The 17,936-nt window shown below is 47.2% G+C and overlaps 1 pseudogene; it reads left to right on the forward strand.

The window, feature by feature from the left end:
- Nucleotides 1-17,936, forward strand: part of LOC141270716 (uncharacterized) — a 47,403-nt pseudogene that overhangs the window by 20,512 nt on the left and 8,955 nt on the right.

A 17,936-nucleotide genomic window follows, 5' to 3' on the forward strand; every position in this document is an offset into this window, starting at 1 on the left:
CTCCATTGCCCCGAGAATATTTACGAAACTAATAGCAGAAGTGACAGCCTTCCTACGGATCAAGAATGTAGTGATCGTGCCATATTTAGACGACTTCTTGATAATAGGGAAAACAGAAGCCCACTGCTCCAGTCAGCTCCTAGTGGTCACGGAAGTGTAGCATCAGACCTTTCTGGGTCTAATCCTAGACTCTCGTCGCCAAACCTGCTTCCTCCCAGAGGACAAAATCTGCAGGTTGATTGCATTAGTCTCGAAGGCCATTCAAGCTCCAGAGATGTCTCTGAGAGAGGCAATGTCCCTCCTGGGTTCTATGACGGCCTGTCTCCCAGCAGTAATGTGGGCCCAGGGGCATATGAGGCGGCTTCAGTGGGAGGTCCTGTCAGCACAGAGGTCCTGCAACGGGCATTTAGAAGGCAGGCTCTCTCTCTCCCCACAAGTAGTAGATTCCCTTTCGTGGTGGACAGTCAGGGGAAATCTAACCGCAGGCGTTCAATGGTCCAGACCAGTAGATCGGGTAATTACGACCGACACAAGCAGTTCCGGATGGGGGGGGTCATCTAGCAGAACTCGCAATACAGGGTCACTGGGCTTACCACGAGGGGGGAGCATCCTCAAACTTAAAGGAGCTTTGGGCCGTAGAAAGATCCCTCAGGGGCTTCCTCCCTCACATCCAAAATCACCATGTCCAGGTCAGGTCCGACAACCGGACAGCAGTAGCCTATGTGAATCACCAAGGAGGGACAAGGTCACGCCCTCTGATGGTGGTGGCAGACAGGATCCTTGGTCTATCAGAGCGAAACCTCCTATCCCTCAGCGCCCTTCACATAAAGGGGATAGAAAACGTGAAAGCAGATTTTCTAAGCCGCCATACCCTAAGACAGGGGGAGTGGGGGTTGAACCCGGAGGTCTTCCATCAGATTGTCCAGTTATGGGGGCAGCCAGACATAGACCTGTTCGCCACAAGGGCAAACAGAAAGGTGCAGAGATTTTGCTCCCTAAATCCGGCAGAAAATCCCCATGCCGTAGATGCCCTCCAGATTCCTTGGGGGTTCAGGAAGGCCTATGCCTTTCCGCCATTAGTGATGATTCCAGTAGTGGTGAGGAAGATCCGGGAGGAAGGCGCCAGGGTGATTTTGATAGCCCCTTTTTGGCCCAAGAGGCCTTGGTTCTCTCTGCTTCGGCTAATGTCGGTGTCAGATCCCTGGATTCTACCAGAGAGGCCGGACCTTCTCATGCAGGGACCAGTATTCCATGCCCAGGCCAGGGGGTTCCATCTTTCGTCATGGAATTTGAGAGGTCGCTATTGAGTAGCAAGGGGTTTTCACCAGGCTTAGTTTCTACTTTATTGGGGAGCAGAAAACCAATTACAATTAAGATTTATAGCAGGGTTTGGGGTAAATTCATAGAATTTATAGATATCCCGCTATCGAGCAAACCTCCGATCAGAGGGATCCTGGAATTTCTGCAAAAGGGGCGGGACCTGGGTCTAGCTTCAGGGACCCTTAAGGTTCAAGTTTCAGCTTTGGGAGCACTCTACAATTGTAATCTGGCTGGGAATAGGTGGATCTCGAGGTTTATCAAGTCCTGTGCCAGAGCAGGACCGGTTAGATCCTTGAGTGTTCCTCCTTGGGACCTGAACTTAGTCTTGAACGCTCTTACTAGTGAACCATTTGAACCTCTACACAAGGTTTCTCCAAAAATTCTCACCGTTAAGACCATCCTCCTAGTGGCCTTAACGTCAGCCCGTAGGGTGGGTGATCTGCAGGCCCTTTCGGTTAATCCTCCTTACACACAAATCTTTGAGGATAGGGTCACCTTGCGGCCAGATCCAGCATACCTTCCCAAGGTGGTATCTAGATTTCACCGTAGTCAGGAGATTGTGCTACCCTCGTTCTGCAGCAATCCCAAGAACCCAGGGGAAGTCAGGTTCCATAGCCTAGATGTTAGGAGGTCCCTGCTACAGTACATTCACATGACTAGTCTGTGGAGGAAAGACGGTTCTCTGTTCCTGGCCTTTCAAGGGTGTAGGAAAGGTCACGGGGTGTCCAAGGGTACCATCTCTAGGTGGCTCAGGGAGGCCATTTGCTTAGCCTATACGTCCACAGGGGTTCCAGCCCCGGACAATGTGAGGGCTCATTCCACCAGAGCCGTTGCAACCTCCTGGGCAGAGAGAGCAGATGTCTCGATCGAGCAGATATGTAGGGCTGCTACTTGGTCTACACCATCCACCTTCTTTAAGCACTATCGGTTGGATCTATCCTCTTTTGATCTCACCTTTGGGAGAAGGGTACTTCAGACGGTGGTCCCTCCCTAGGGTGCTCATAAATTCTCCAAAATTCTCTCAAGGTGTGCTGTCATGGGGGAGGGGAAAACACCAAGGTTACTTACCGGTAGCCGGTTTTTCCTGAGCCCATGACAGCACCCGTAGTTTCCCCCCCTTATTTTTTCTATGTTTCTCACACCCTGGTGTGCACTGTTTGGGGTGGTGTGTATATGTATATTGTGGTGTTGGTTATGTGCCTAACCTGTTTAGGGAGGTCCTCTCAATGCTCTGTAAACAACTGAAGCGAGGGAGAGGTACCGCCCTTTTATTTCAGACGGTTTCCTGTCCTTGGTGGGGCGGATCCTCTCTCAAGGTGTGCTGTCATGGGCTCAGGAAAAACCAGCTACCGGTAAGTAACCTTGGTGTTTCTCCCCGTCCGGCATCCTCTTGTGGGAAAGGAATAAGACACACTTCCCAGTGCCTCGTTCTGGCCATAGGTCCCGAACATTGCAGGGATGTCCGTACAAAACAGTAACCGACATCCTCATTCTGCCTGGACAGTCTGTATTTTTCGTTCCCTCAAGTCGTCTGGCCTTGAACTCTGCTAACACTTAAAATTGTAATCTAATTTCCAACTATCTTTGTCTTACTGAAACCAGGAGTGCTTCTCTTGTTAACTGGCCCTGCCTCTCCCACACTGGAGCTGTTCCTGAACATTTAACTGTATCCTAACCTGTACAATTCACTTCCTACTTCCTATATCTAGTATGCACCCAAATGAATCTTTCCCTTCCTAACTTAATCCCTAAGTCATATGCTATAACTGTGTCCTATACTGAACCCTAGACTTCCATGTTTACACATAAAGAATATTATACATTAATCACATTAACTGCACACCTTAGTGCTCATAGAACTCTATGCAGTTCCACATATTAGTCACAAATCAGCACACATTTTGTACAAACACTGTTTAGAGACGGAGAGGCATATAAGCCCTTGTCAAACCCATACATGAGCATGCCCAAGATACTTGGATAACACGTTATCGGAGCACTTTTGCTCAACACTACTCGCCACCTCTTGTGGCAGCCTGTTCCACTCATTAATCACCCTCACTGTCAAAAAGGTTATTTTCTAATATCTAATTTGTATATTTTCCCTTTGTTTCATTCCATTGCTTGTCGTGTTTCTGTGTGCAAATGAGAATAAGCATGATCCCTCTACACTGTGACACCTTTTCAGATATTTGTAGGCCGCTATTAAGTCTCCTCTTAGCCTTCTTTTTTGCAACCTAAACATTCCCAGATCCTTTAAGTGTTCCTCGTAGGACATAGTTTGCAGTCAGCTCACTGTCCTGGTCACTCTTCTCTGAATTTATTCCACTTTCTCGATGTCTTATTTAAAATGTGGTACCCGGAACTGGACTCAGTATTTCAGATGAGGTCTGACCAGGGAGGAGTAAAAAGTGGTATGATTATTTAATGTGTTCTAGACTGTATGCTTCTCTTAATACATCCCAGAACCGTGTTTGCCTTTTTTGCTGTTGAATCACACTGTTGACTCATGTGCAGTCTGTGATCTATTAGTATACCAAAGTCTCTTGCCCATGTGCTGTTGCTTAGTTGTATTCCTCTCATTATTTAGATGTCATTTTTGTTTTTCTTGCCCAGATGTAGAATCTTGCATTTCCCCCTGTTAAATACCATTCTAATAGTTGCTGCCCATTGTTCAAGCTTATCTAGATCGTTCTGAATCCTTTCTCTGTGTTCTCTAGTGTTAGCTATCCTTCCTAGCTTTGCATCATCTACAAGTTTGATTAGTTTACCTTCAGTTCCCTTATCTAAATCATTGCTAAAAATATTGAACAACACTGGGGCCAAGACAGAGCCTTGTGATACCCCACCTGAAACACTCTTCCAGTTGGATGTACAACCATTTATTACCCATCTTTGAGCATGGTCACTGAGCCAGTTATGAATCCAGCTAACTGCAGCCTTGTCAATCCCATACTTGGTCATTTTTTCAATAAGGCTAGTATGAGATACTTTAACAAATGCTTTGCTGAAGTCGAGATATACTATATCTACCACATTTCCCTGATCCACCCAGTCAGTGATTCCATCATAGAAGGAAATAAAATTAGTCTGGCATGACTTGTTTGCTACAAACCCTTGCTGGCTCTGGTTAATTACTGAATTCTTATCCAAGTACTTTCATATATGCTGTTTAATAATTGTTTCAAAGATTTTCCTTCTTTTGTTTCCAGTCCCACTAAACTACCTGTACTGGGTACAAAAGAGGCAGTACCGCAAAATGGTGCATAAATAGTAAAAAAAAAGTAGTAGTAAATTGACTAAATTAATAAAAAGCACCAAAGTTGAGCATGTAACAAAAAATAGGTGGCTGTGGAATACGTGAAATAAAAAAAAACTACAAGAATTGTGTACAGCCTAGAAAAGGTTCAGAATTACTATAGTTGATTGAATAGAAATAGTACATAAAAAGACAAGTAGTTTAAAAAATGGGGGAAACACCAGAGGGCAACAAACGCAGCAGGAGGGGAAGCTAGGATATTAGAACAATGGTATAATAACAATGTATACAATTAAGTATATAATGGAACAAAGATGTCATTTAGATAATAACATATACCAGTCCAAGTAATAGTGGTATACAGCGAGGTAAAGCTAGAGTTTGTGAATAAGGGCTGCATATATGAAGAGAATACGTAAAGGACAAATATTTACCCAAATGTTCCTCCTGCTGGGATGGCCCACTCCCAACGTGCGTTTCGTTGCAAGCCTTCATCAGGGAATGGCGTTAAAACCATCTTGTATACATGTGACCGACTTTGTGAATGTTTAGATTAGTTTTTTCATACAGACCACAATGGTTTCAGCTTATTAATTCTATCTCTCTTTGTATGGTCTTTTCAATATCATCCCCCACTCTCTCTCCCCCCCCCCCTCTTCTTTTTTACTTTTTCCTTCTTTCTTCCTAGTCAGACTATACTACCTGTACTGGACTGACTTCTATATATGGGTTAATATCTTCCTCATCCGCCATCTCTTTTCAGTCTGTGCTGATATCTCTGACACACATGTGACCGCAGCGTCAGTTAAATATTTAACAAATATTCAGATCATTTAGATTTTTCTTTTTAGATTTGTTCAGTGTTTTTGGTGCTGGATTTGAGACATTATGTGATAAATCTGTGTATGTGACTATAATGTGATTGTGTGTTATACCGGGGGCAGGACGGGGCCATGACTGGATGTAGTGATCATGTGAAGCCGGTAACAGCTCCGGAGATTTCTTACATGGGATCTTTATGATGTTACATCGTCATCTTCTCCCCATTCAGGTCCCTACAATATCGGATCCTCTCAGTGGAGATCTTCTACATAAGAGAATTTTCCTGATTGACCCATCAAGGATGGATAGGGACAGGGACAAGACGGCGGAGAGGATATTACACCTCACCCTAGAGATCCTCTTCCGGCTTACTGGAGAGGTGAGAGATTCTGATGACGTCACATTACATCATTCTTATCTATGGGAATAACAGATGGACAGAACTGGAGAGGTGAGGACTCTGGAAATGTCTGTAGTGAGATTTATTAATGTGTCTCTCCATAACCAGGATTACACAGTAGTGAAGAAGACCACTAGTGAGCGCTGTCAGGACCCTGTGTCTGAGGGATGGGGAAGACCCCTGAGCCCAATCATGGGGCCTCCACCTCACCCCCTGATACATGAAGACATCAATGACCAGAAGATCCTAGAACTCGCCTACAAGATGATTGAGCTGCTGACTGGAAAGGTGGGAATGCTAGGACATTATACAGTAACGCTATGAATGGATCGGGGGGATGACGGTATCATTGTATGTGTCAGGTTCCTATAAGATGTCAGGATGTTGCTGTCTATTTCTCCATGGAGGAGTGGGAGTATTTAGAAGGACACAAAGATCTGTACGAGATCATGATGGAGGTTCCCCAACCCCTCACGTCACCAGGTAATAGACAGGACTAAATACACATGGCCAATAATTATCTGTATGTAAAGAATTAATTCAGTCCCTATATGTGTTTTCTATAGTTCTATCCAGTAAGAGGACAACACCAGAGAGATGTCCCCGTCCTCTTCTTCCACTGGACTGTAAAGAAGAAGATCCCGATGTTCCTCAGGATCATCAGCTAGATGGAGAGAAGGTATCATGATATCTTCCTTATTATGTGTAGACTGCTGTGAAGGTCTTGTGTTCAGTCTATATTTTTTTTTTTGGGAAGAGTCAGACAGTCATATAACTCAGATGGGGATTGCATCACAATGCTCCAACTGACTGGTGGCTCTCCCGACTCGATCATGACATCATGTATTCGTATGCAACTGTCAGGCTCGGACCGCACACCTCATATCATGCTCAAAACAAAGATTGGAGTAACCATGAACCACCAATACAATTAAAACAGAAATGTTTTAATGAATTTTTTCTAATAAATATTTTGCCAAACATATCACAGGATGTAATGGATAAGGAGGAATAACAGACAGAGAGTCACCGAAATATCAAGCAATATATACACTGCTCAAAAAAATAAAGGGAACACTTAAACAACAGAATATAACTCCCAAGTAAATCAAACTTCTGTGAAATCAAACTTTCCACTTAGGAAGCAACACTGATTGACAATCAATGTCTCATGCTGTTGTGCAAATGGAATAGACAATAGATGGAAATTATTGGCAATTATCAAGACACACTCAATAAAGGAGTGGTTCTGCAGGTGGGGACCACAGACCACATCTCAGTACCAATGCTTTCTGGCTGATGTTTTGGTCACTTTTGAATGTTGGTTGTGCTTTCACGCTCGTGGTAGCATGAGACGGACTCTACAACCCACAGAAGTTGCTCAGGTAGTGCAGCTCATCCAGGATGGCACATCAATGCGAGCTGTGGCAAGAAGGTTTGCTGTATCTGTCAGCGTAGTGTCCAGAGGCTGGAGGTGCTACCAGGAGACGTGGTGGGGGCCGTAGGAGGGCAGCAACCCAGCAGCAGGACCGCTACCTCAGCCTTTGTGCAAGGAGGAACAGGAGGAGCACTGCCAGAGCCCTGCAAAATGACCTCCAGCTGGCCACAAATGTGCATGTGTCTGCACAAACAGTTAGAAACCGACTCCACAAGGGTGGTATGAGGGCCCGACGTCCACAGATGGGGGTTGTGCTCACAGCCCAACACCGTGCCGGACGCTTGGCATTTGCCACAGAACACCAGGATTGGCAAAGTCGCCACTGGCGCCCTGTGCTCTTCACAGATGAAAGCAGGTTCACACTGAGCACATGTGACAGACGTGACCGAGTCTGGAGATGCCATGGAGAGCGATCTGCTGCCTGCAACATCCTTCAGCATGACCGGTTTGGCAGAGGGTCAGTAATGGTGTGGGGTGGCATTTCTTTAGAGGGCCGCACACCCCTCAATGTGGTTGCCAGAGGTAGCCTGACTGCCATTAGGTACCGAGATGAGATCCTCAGACCCCTTGTGAGACCATAAGCTGGTGTGGTTGGCCTTGGGTTCCTCCTAATGCAGGATAATGCCAGACCTCATGTGGCTGGAGTGTGTCATCCGTTCCTGCAAGGTGAAGGCATTAAAGCTATGGACTGGCCCGCCCGTTCCCCAGACCTGAATCCTATTGAGCACATCTGGAACATCATGTCTCGCTCCATCCACCAACGTCACATTGCACCACAAACTGTCCAGAAGTTGGCGGATGCTTTAGTCCAGGTCTGGGAGGAGATCCCACAGGAGACTATCCGCAACCTCATCAGGAGCATGCCTAGGCGTTGTAGGGAGGTCATACAGGCACGTGGAGGCCACATACAATACTGAGCCTCATTTTGACTTGTTTTAAGGACATTACATCAAAGTTGGATCAGCCTGTAGTGTGTTTTTCCACTTTAATTTTGGGGTTGACTCCAAATCCAGGCCTCCATTGGTTAATAAATTTGATTTCCATTGATGATTTTTGTGTGATTTTGTTGTCAGCACATTCAACTTTGTACAGAACAAAGTATTCAATGAGAATATTTCATTCATTCAGATCTAGGATGTGTTATTTGAGTGATCCCTTTATTGTTTGAACAGTGTAGTATATACAGAGCTTATTTAACAAATCGCCATGTATTATAAGAGGCCCAATGGCCATAAGCAAAAAAAAGCTAGCAAAGGATTACAGACTTGTATGCTTACCCATAGGAAGGGGAGACTTGGTGAGACCCTGTCAGCACAGCCCCGAAGCACTTTTGGCGTACAGCTTATCTCCCATTGAGGTGGTTTGTGAGTGGAAGACACTGAATGTCTGGTCTGTTAGGTATGAGAAGATCCAAGATAGGGTCAAGTCTGTGATGCCAAGAGATGAGAGAGTCTGTAGAAGGAGGGAATGGTCCACTATTTCAAAGGCAGATGACAGGCCCAGGAGGAAGACAGGGTAGTGTCGCTTTGATTTGGCGGTTAGTAGGACATTGGTGACTTTGGTCAAGGCAATTTCAATGGAATGGTGCAGTCGGAAGCCAGATTGTAAGCGGTCAAAGAGGGAGCAGGAGGAGAGATGGGAGGACAGTTCAAAATGGACGTGTTGTTCCAGTACTTTTGAGGCATAGGAAAGAAGTGATATGGGGGGATAGCGTGATCAAGGCATGTTTGAAGCATGAGGGCAAGACACCAGTTGTTAGTGACAGGTTGAAGAGGTGGGTTAGGGTTGGGATGAAGACTGTGGTAAGGTTTGGGGTGAGGTGGGACGGGATTGGGTGAAGTTCACAGGTGTTGAGATGTGATTTGGAGAGTAAAGAGGAAAGTTGATCTTCTGTGATGGCGGAGAAGCTGGTTTTGGAGCCTGGAGGAAAAGATTTGAGTAGTTATGAGGAGGGGCTGTGGGGAGTTTAGGCAAAAGCTTTGCATTATGTTGTCAATCTTCTATTATGTAATTACAGTATATTTTGCAGTTCCACAAATATACCTTTATGTCACCCAGCAGTTCTCCTCAGGAGGTGCCAGGATCTTCCATTCTTTAACACCAGGAATATGTCATTGAGTTTTCCTTGTTTTTCCAGCTTCCAGATCTTAACCCTATAAAGCATCTCTGGGACGAGGTAGAATGGGATGTTCAGAACATCTCAGCACCTTCATCTAATTTGCTGCAACTGCAAGAACCTATCCTATTGGCATGGGCCAGTATTGCTGGGGAACACCTTGTTCAATCTAGGACGCAATTAATTGCTGAGGTTCTGAAGATCCTACACACTACTAGATGGGTGTCTCTAGTAATGTGACCATTCAGTGTATGTTTTATATCTGGTGGAGATGACAGGATAAAGCTGATCATAGACATTAGATGTTGTCCGGATCTTCTCACAATGTGGCCATTCAGTGTATGTTTTATATCTGGTGGAGATGACAGGATAAAGCTGATCATAGACATTAGATGTTGTCTGGATCTTCTCACAATGTGGCCATTCAGTGTATGTTTTATTCATGGTGGAGATGACAGGATAAAGCTGATCATAGACATTAGATGTTGTCTGGATCTTCTCACCATGTGGCCATTCAATGTATGTTTTATACTTGGTGGAGATGACAGGATAAAGCTGATCATAGACAGTAGATGTTGTCTGGATCTTCTCACAATGTGGCCATTCAGTGTATGTTTTATTCATGGTGGAGATGACAGGATAAAGCTGATCATAGACATTAGATGTTGTCTGGATCTTCTCACCATGTGGCCATTCAATGTATGTTTTATATCTGGTGGAGATGACCGGATAAAGCTGATCATACACATTAGATGTTGTCCGGATCTTCTAAAATGTTTTTATCTGTCTGTGACTTTTACAATATTTCTTTCAGGGTAAAGATTTAACCCATATTAATACTACAGAGACATATGTGAGGGGTGATGAGCGGTGTAAAGAGGAGATTCCTACAGATAACCGCACAGGTGAGTAGCGATCACTAAATGAAGAGAAGTCACAGGTTCTACTCAGTCACTGACTTGCAGAGTAACTTTAGCTGTTTGGGGTTTTTTCAGGTGTGTTCATATGAAATTTTTGATGTGGATGTAGGGGCTGATTCGTTATGGGGTTACCTGATTATATTATTTTTTTTATTTTTAAAATGTGCTAATAACTATCATGCCAGTAGTCACTTCCTACCTACCTTTTGTGCCTGCTGCCGATCTCTACTGACACATAGTGGTCACAGACTGTTCTTACTGGTGATTCAACTACTCTTCCACTCTGCTCTGTTGATGGGGCATGACTGCCCATGTCATGCTGTGTTAGTTTAACTGCGGAAAGCCGGCTTTCAATCACCATGACATTGGAAGTCATGCCCTATCGACATAGCAGCCTGGAAGATGAGCTGCTCGTTGACATGGAGCAGATAAGTCACTGGCTGGAGCGTTTGGTGACAACTCTGACACAGGACTGAGTACAGCAGGCAGGTTATTGCCTCTATCAGCAAATACCTGCCTGTTTAGTTTTAGGCCCATAGTAAAAAAAAAAAAAAAAAAGTAAGTCTTGGACAATCTCCTCAAGATCGGCACCATGCACACCAGTCTTTAATGAAGGGAGGTGGTGGGGTAAGTAATGCTGAATTCATTCAGATGTGCACACACTACCTCTTTTCAGTGGTACGTGCCTCACCAGAAATGGTACCCAATTTAAAGATGGATTGGAGCAACATTTCTGATGGGTGTAAACCCCTGTGCTTTGACTACACCAACCTCATGGGACTTGGTGCCGCAGTTTGTGTCTTTGGCTACTCAGACACAGAGTAGTCTTTAGCAGGGCTGTGGAGGCGGTAAGCTAAACCATGCCACTGACTCCGATTACACAACTCTGACTCCCTCATACTTGGCTCATGTTTAAGTGATAAATTTACTGTAGCACAGATTCATCTCAGCTAAAAGTCTAGACCCTTAGATCAGGAATAGGACAGACATTTATAGGACATTTCATAACTTTCCCAAATTCTTATGAAAAAATATTCCCCACAAACTGCATTGTACTACTGTACCCAATTTATTATATATTTTAGGAGTTGGAGTGGGTCCATTTTATACCGACTCTGACTCTAGCTCCACCAAAATGGGCTCTGACTCCACGACTCCGACTCCACAGCCCTTGTCTTTAGTAAAGATGAGCAAACATGTTCGGAAAACGTTCGCCAATTTCAAATTTGGTATGAACATTGCACATTCAAATTCGTGATCGGACACCCGAGTGTTTTTACTCAAAATCGGCAAAATTCGGAAAAAAGTGCGGTAAATGATCGTGTTTCCACTAATGTATTTTTTAGGACTTTGGCTAGGATAGTGGTGCTGTATGATGAGTGATGGGGACGTGTTTGATGAGGGGAGGGGGTAAGGAGAGGTCAGAAGAGCTGTTCTTAATTTTTTTTATTTTTCTTAATTTAATGTGTGGACGCAGGAACCATCTTCAACATCCAGACACAAGGGCTTGTGTCATTGGCTGCCAAAGTCACAGATTTCTTTCCATGTAAAGAGCAGACATCTTGTTTTGGCACCATTTTGTCAGTGTAACAGCGCAGAGAGGCTGTGCCTGCTGCTGCTACTGGATAGTGAAAGAGTGAGATAGTTAGCTAGGTGGTTGCTTGCAGGTCAGATAGTTTAGATCAGGGGTCTCAAACTCGGCTGGGTATATGGGCCGCACATGGAAAAAATTTGAATTTGGGGGGCCGCATTCTTTGTTCAATGTGACATTTTTAGTGATACCATTTTTTTTGTATACACCTTTTGAACATTTTTGCCGTGTTTATTTTTTATGGCTTGGGTCGTTATGGATGTGGCGATAATAAACGTGCACTTTTTTGTGTTTACTTTAGTTTACATATAAAACAGCATTTTTAGTGCCCAATATTTTTTCATGCTTTATTATATTTTTTATTTTTTTTACAATTTTATTTCCCCCAATTGGCCACATACAGTAATATTGTCTTACAATTAGCATCATATAGTAATAATGGAAAACATCTTGTAGTAATGTTCCCCATCCAAGTCCCCATCTTGTACTAATGTGCCCCATCCAGGTCCCCATCCTGTGGCTATGTGCCCCATCCAGGTCCCCATCCTGTGGCTATGTTCCCCATCCAGGTCCCCATCTTGTGGCTATGTGCCCCATCCAGGTCTCCATCTTGTGGTTATGTACCCCATGCAGGTCCCCATCCTGTGGCTATGTGCCCCATCCAGGTCCCCATCCTGTGGCTATGTGTCCCATCCAGGTCCCCATCCTGTGGCTATGTGTCCCATCCAGGTCCCCATCTTGTGGCTATGTACCCCATCCAGGTCCCCATCTTGTGTCTATTTGCCCCATCCAGATCCCCATCCTGTGGCAATGTTCCTGATCCAGGTCCCCATCTTGTGTCTATGTGCTCCATCCAGGTCCCCATCTTTTGGCAATGTTCCCCATCCTGGTGCCCATCTTGTACTAATGTGCCTCATCCAGGTCCCCATCTTGTGGCTATGTGCCCCATCCAGGTCCCCTCTTGTGGCTATGTGCCCCATCCAGGTCCCCTCTTGTGGCTATGTGCCCCATCCAGGTCCCCTCTTGTGGCTATGTGCCCCATCCAGGTCCCCTCTTGTGGCTATGTGCCCCATCCAGGTCCCCTCTTGTGGCTATGTGCCCCATCCAGGTCCCCTCTTGTGGCTATGTGCCCCATCCAGGTCCCCTCTTGTGGCTATGTGCCCCATCCAGGTCCCCATCTTGTGGCTATGTGCCCCATCCAGGTCCCCATCTTGTGGCTATGTGCCCCATCCAGGTCCCCATCTTGTGGCTATGTGTCCCATCCAGGTCCCCATCTTGTGGCTATGTGTCCCATCCAGGTCCCCATCTTGTGGCTATGTGCCCCATCCAGGTCCCCATCTTGTGGCTATGTGCCCCATCCAGGTCCCCTCTTGTGGCTATGTGCCCCATCCAGGTCCACATCTTGAGGCTATGTGCCCCATCCAGGTCCCCTCTTGTGGCTATGTGCCCCATCCAGGTCCCCTCTTGTGGCTATGTGCCCCATCCAGGTCCCCTCTTGTGGCTATGTGCCCCATCCAGGTCCCCTCTTGTGGATATGTGCCCCATCCAGGTCCCCTCTTGTGGCTATGTGCCCCATCCAGGTCCCCATCTTGTGGCTATGTGCCCCATCCAGGTCCCCATCTTGTGGCTATGTGCCCCATCCAGGTCCCCTCTTGTGGCTATGTGCCCCATCCAGATCCCCTCTTGTGGCTATGTGCCCCATCCAGGTCCCCTCTTGTGGCTATGTGCCCCATCCAGGTCCCCATCTTGTGGCTATGTGCCCCATCCAGGTCCCCATCTTGTGGCTATGTGCCCCATCCAGGTCCCCATCTTGTGGCTATGTGCCCCATCCAGGTCCCCATCTTGTGGCTATGTGTCCCATCCAGGTCCCCATCTTGTGGCTATGTGTCCCATCCAGGTCCCCATCTTGTGGCTATGTGCCCCATCCAGGTCCCCTCTTGTGGCTATGTGCCCCCTGTGCTGTTCTTCACACACATAAAATAGAAAAAAAAGATGATTCTCACCTGTCCTCCGTTCCCTCGGCGGCCTTCCTGCAGATGTGGCCCGCAGGGACCACAGAGTCCAACCCCTTGACGATCCCGACCTGGTCCAGGAGGAGCCGCCGACAGCAGCGCTGAATTGCCGCACAGAGACTGTCTCCCAGCACAGCATTTCCAATGTCAGCCGCCGGCCAATCAGAGGCCAGCAGCTGACATCTGCATATGGCAATGACGTCATACTCGCTGCGCCAACACGCAGATATCAGCTGCTGGCCTCTGATTGGCCGGCGGCTGGCATTGGAAATGCTGTGCTGGGAGACAGTCTCTGTGCGGCAATGCAGCGCTGCTGTCGGCGGCTCCTCCTGGACCAGGTCGGGATCGTCAAGGGGTCTGTGCCTGCGGGCCGCATAAAGCAGCCTCAGGGGCCGCATGCGGCCCGCGAGCCGCGTGTTTGAGACCCCTGGTTTAGATAGATAGGATCCTGTGTGGCTGTGAAATCGACCTTCCAGCAGATCAATTGTTTTTGCTAATAGTATGGTCCAGACAGAGATACCAGGCCACATTTCAGCATAAAACTCTTGTGCTGATATTGTGCTCCACACAGGAGTACACCTTTTGAAACTTTAAATTTTTTCTGGTACTACCGTGCTCTATCCAGGGCTCCACATTAGAAAATCAAATTTTTTTTCTGGTACTACCATGCTACTTAAACCAGGCCACATCTGAGCGTGTAATTGTTTTGCGCTGAGATGCTGCTCTATCCAGGGCTCCCCAATAGAAAATCTAATTTCTCAATATGCCTTCCACGACAGCATTGGAGGATGTTGTCCTCGCCCTATTGGGGGACAGGAACATAGAGAGTTTAAAAGCCCCTCCCCACCGTCAATCCCCAGTGTTTTCCTGTCCCCCTTGGGGCATGGAGAGATCCTGCAGTGCTGTCGGACCAGCAGGGCAGAGCTGTGTTGCCGGGCAGTGGTCTGTCGGGGTGCTCCCTCCTCCCTCCTTGCTGCTCCCCTTTGGGGACCTCCCTGGCTTCCTGTGCCCCACAGAGGGTAAAGCAAGCCAGGGGATCGTTCATGCTGGAGGCCGCTCCTGCTCTCCGGCATCTCCTCTTTCCTGGCGGCCTGGGGAGTGCAGACTTCGCCGCGCGCATGGGGCATCCCCGCGCGCGCACCGGAAGTGGCGTCGCCGCGGGCCCTGCCGCTTCCGGCCTGAGCGTTCCACGCTGAGATGTGTGGTGGGGCTCTCGTGAGCCGACGGGCGGTTTAGGCGCGCTCACCGGGTGACGTCACTGCGGGTCCCATCGCTCCGGTCCAGGACCATCAAGGCCCATACCAACCCTGGATTGGCCCTTAAAGTAACAGGAAAGGGGAGGGGACTGTGGTCCCTTGCTGGGAGGCACGGTTTTCTATTTAAAACCCGCCTGAAGACACCAAAAGGTAGGCAATTCCCACCGTATTCCCAATATGGAAGGTGATAGGTCCAGTACCCCTGCATCTGCAGAGCCCAGCATGCCCTCGGCTACAGTGAGTAGTTCCTGGGTGGTCACTATGGGGTTATCTCGGAAAGATGTCACTAGATCTCCCCTCCTTCTAGTTACATGAGTTCCCTTCTCTTCCCCTTTCTTATGAAGACAAGGCCCCCACTTCTAAGAAGGATAAAGACCAGCCCCGTAGATGTGGCATCTGTACAAAAAAGCTGTCCTCGTCCTATAAGAAGAAGTTGTGTCAGCCCTGTACGGATAAAATAATTAGAGAAGAAAACCCCTCACTGATCGAGGAGCTCAGATCACTCGTTAAACAGAAGGTCCAGGCTTCCTTTGCTGCCCTACCTGTCTATTCCTCCTCCAGGCCCTCTCCCCCTAAGAAGAGGAAGATCCCGGAGTTAGACTCAGATGTGGTCTCTATGGACGCTAGTAGCTCAGCCTCTGATGATTTTGAGGAATTGGCATCCGTAGGGCCTGCCAAAACAGTAAAAACCAGTAGATATTATTTTTCCTCGGACAACTTAGAGGAACTACTGGACGCAGTTAGAGGCACTATGGGGCTAGAGGAAGTGGAGGTTCCCTGTTCTGTTCAGGACGAGATGTTTAGGGGTCTTAAAACAAAAAAGCAGGCTGGTTTTCCAGTCCATGAGGTAATTAGAGATCTCATCCGACAGGAATGGGAATCCCCGGAAAATCGTCTCACCACCCTTTCGGAATTAAAACATAGGTTTCCGTTAGAGGGTGAAGGATTTGAGTGGGAAGTCCCTAAGGTGGACATCCAGGTGGCTAGGGTAGTGAGAAAAACCTCACTTCCCTTTGAGGACTCGTCCCAATTAAAGGATCCTTTGGAGCGCAAAATGGAAAGAGTCCTTAAAAAATCGTGGGAAACCTCCTCTACCTCTCTCAGTCAATATTTCCTCGACTTGTGTGGCCAGATCCCTCTTCAAATGGCTGACCCAACTGGAGGAACATCTGTCTCAGGGCACATCCAGGGCAGACCTGCTTGACTTCATTCCTCTCCTTCAAAAAGCCACAGGTTTCTTAGCGGACGCCTCGGCTGAGTCAGTCCGGATCGCGGCCAGAGCAGCTGTCCTGTCCAATACTGCTCGCCGTGCACTATGGCTCAAAGCATGGAGTGGGGACGTCACCTCTAAAGTTAAGCTCTGTTCCATTCCATTCCAAGGAAAGTATGTATTTGGCCCAGCCCTGGATGAAATCCTGGAAAAGACCTAAGACAGGAAGAAAACCCTTCCCGAACAGAAACGGGCTACGAAACGTTCCTTTCGGCCTTCCCAAAGTCACTCCTCACAGTATAGAGGAAAGGGAAAATCTGGGCGCTGGAACTATCCTTGTACCCCAGCAACAACACCAGCAGCAGGACAGGCAATGACTTGGTCCGTGTAGGGGGACGTCTCTCGAATTTCTTTCCCCAGTGGCGGGCAATATCTTCCTGCCAGTGGATCTTCAATACCATTGAGGAAGGTCTTCTATTGGAATTCGAGAGTCGCCCCCCTCAGATCCTGAGGGTCACGTCCCCTCCTTCTCGGGGGGCTCAGGAACTCCTATCGGTCGCCCTTAAAAACCTTCTGAATTCGAAAGTGGTGTCTCTGGTCCCTCCTGGCCAGGAGGGGACGGGTCACTACTCAAAAATATTCCTAATACGGAAACCTCCAGGGACCCCACGCATCATAATCAACCTGAAGTCCCTAAACCATCACATCAATTACAGACGATTCAAGATGGAGTCTATAAAATCAACTATTCCCCTAATAGGGAAAGACTTCGTCATGGCGACAATAGATTTAAAAGATGCGTACTACCATGTGCCGATTCATCCGTCCCACAGGAAGTTCCTGCGGTTTGCAGTCCTCAGGGACAATATAACAGTTCATTACCAGTACAATGTACTGCCCTTCGGCATCTCTTCAGCACCCCGGGTGTTTACGAAGATTGTGGCAGAAGTCATTGCACTCATCCAGAAACAGGGCGTCTGCATAATTCCATACTTGGACGACATGTTGATTGTCGCTCCTTTAGTAGCTACTCTCAATCTTCACGTCTCTATAACCTTAAAAGCCCTTCGGTCATTAGGTTGGGTTCCAAACCTAAAAAAGTCGGAACTCCTCCATTCATCAAGGAGGAAGTTCCTTGATGTCTTACTGGATTCCAACAAACAGATGTCCTTTCTACCATTGGAGCATCAGACAGCTCTCAGATCCAAAATCTCAAATTTCAGACACCAAGAGAATCCAACATTGAGAACAACAATGTCTGTATTGGGGTCTATGACAGCCTGTATCCAGTCGGTGTTGTGGGCCCAGGCTCACTCAAGGCCCCTCCAGGATCATATCCTAAGATCCTGGAACAGACAAAGGGACTCACTAAACAAACGATTCAGGACCCCCAGTCGGATAAAAGCTTCTCTTTCTTGGTGGCTAAGCTCCCGAAATCTTCAGAGAGGTATTTCTTGGACCCAGGACCCTCTAATTACAGTGACTACCGACGCCAGTTTACGAGGCTGGGGAGCTATGGTGGCCCAGATTCCCTTTCAAGGCAGATGGAGTCCCAAGATCAGTGCCAGATCTTCCAACTTCAGGGAGCTAAT

The sequence above is a fragment of the Phyllobates terribilis genome, unplaced genomic scaffold (genome assembly GCF_046119375.1).
Source record: "Phyllobates terribilis strain yellow unplaced genomic scaffold, ASM4611937v1 Scaffold_5__5_contigs__length_657084704, whole genome shotgun sequence".
NCBI classification, from domain to species: domain Eukaryota; kingdom Metazoa; phylum Chordata; class Amphibia; order Anura; family Dendrobatidae; genus Phyllobates; species Phyllobates terribilis.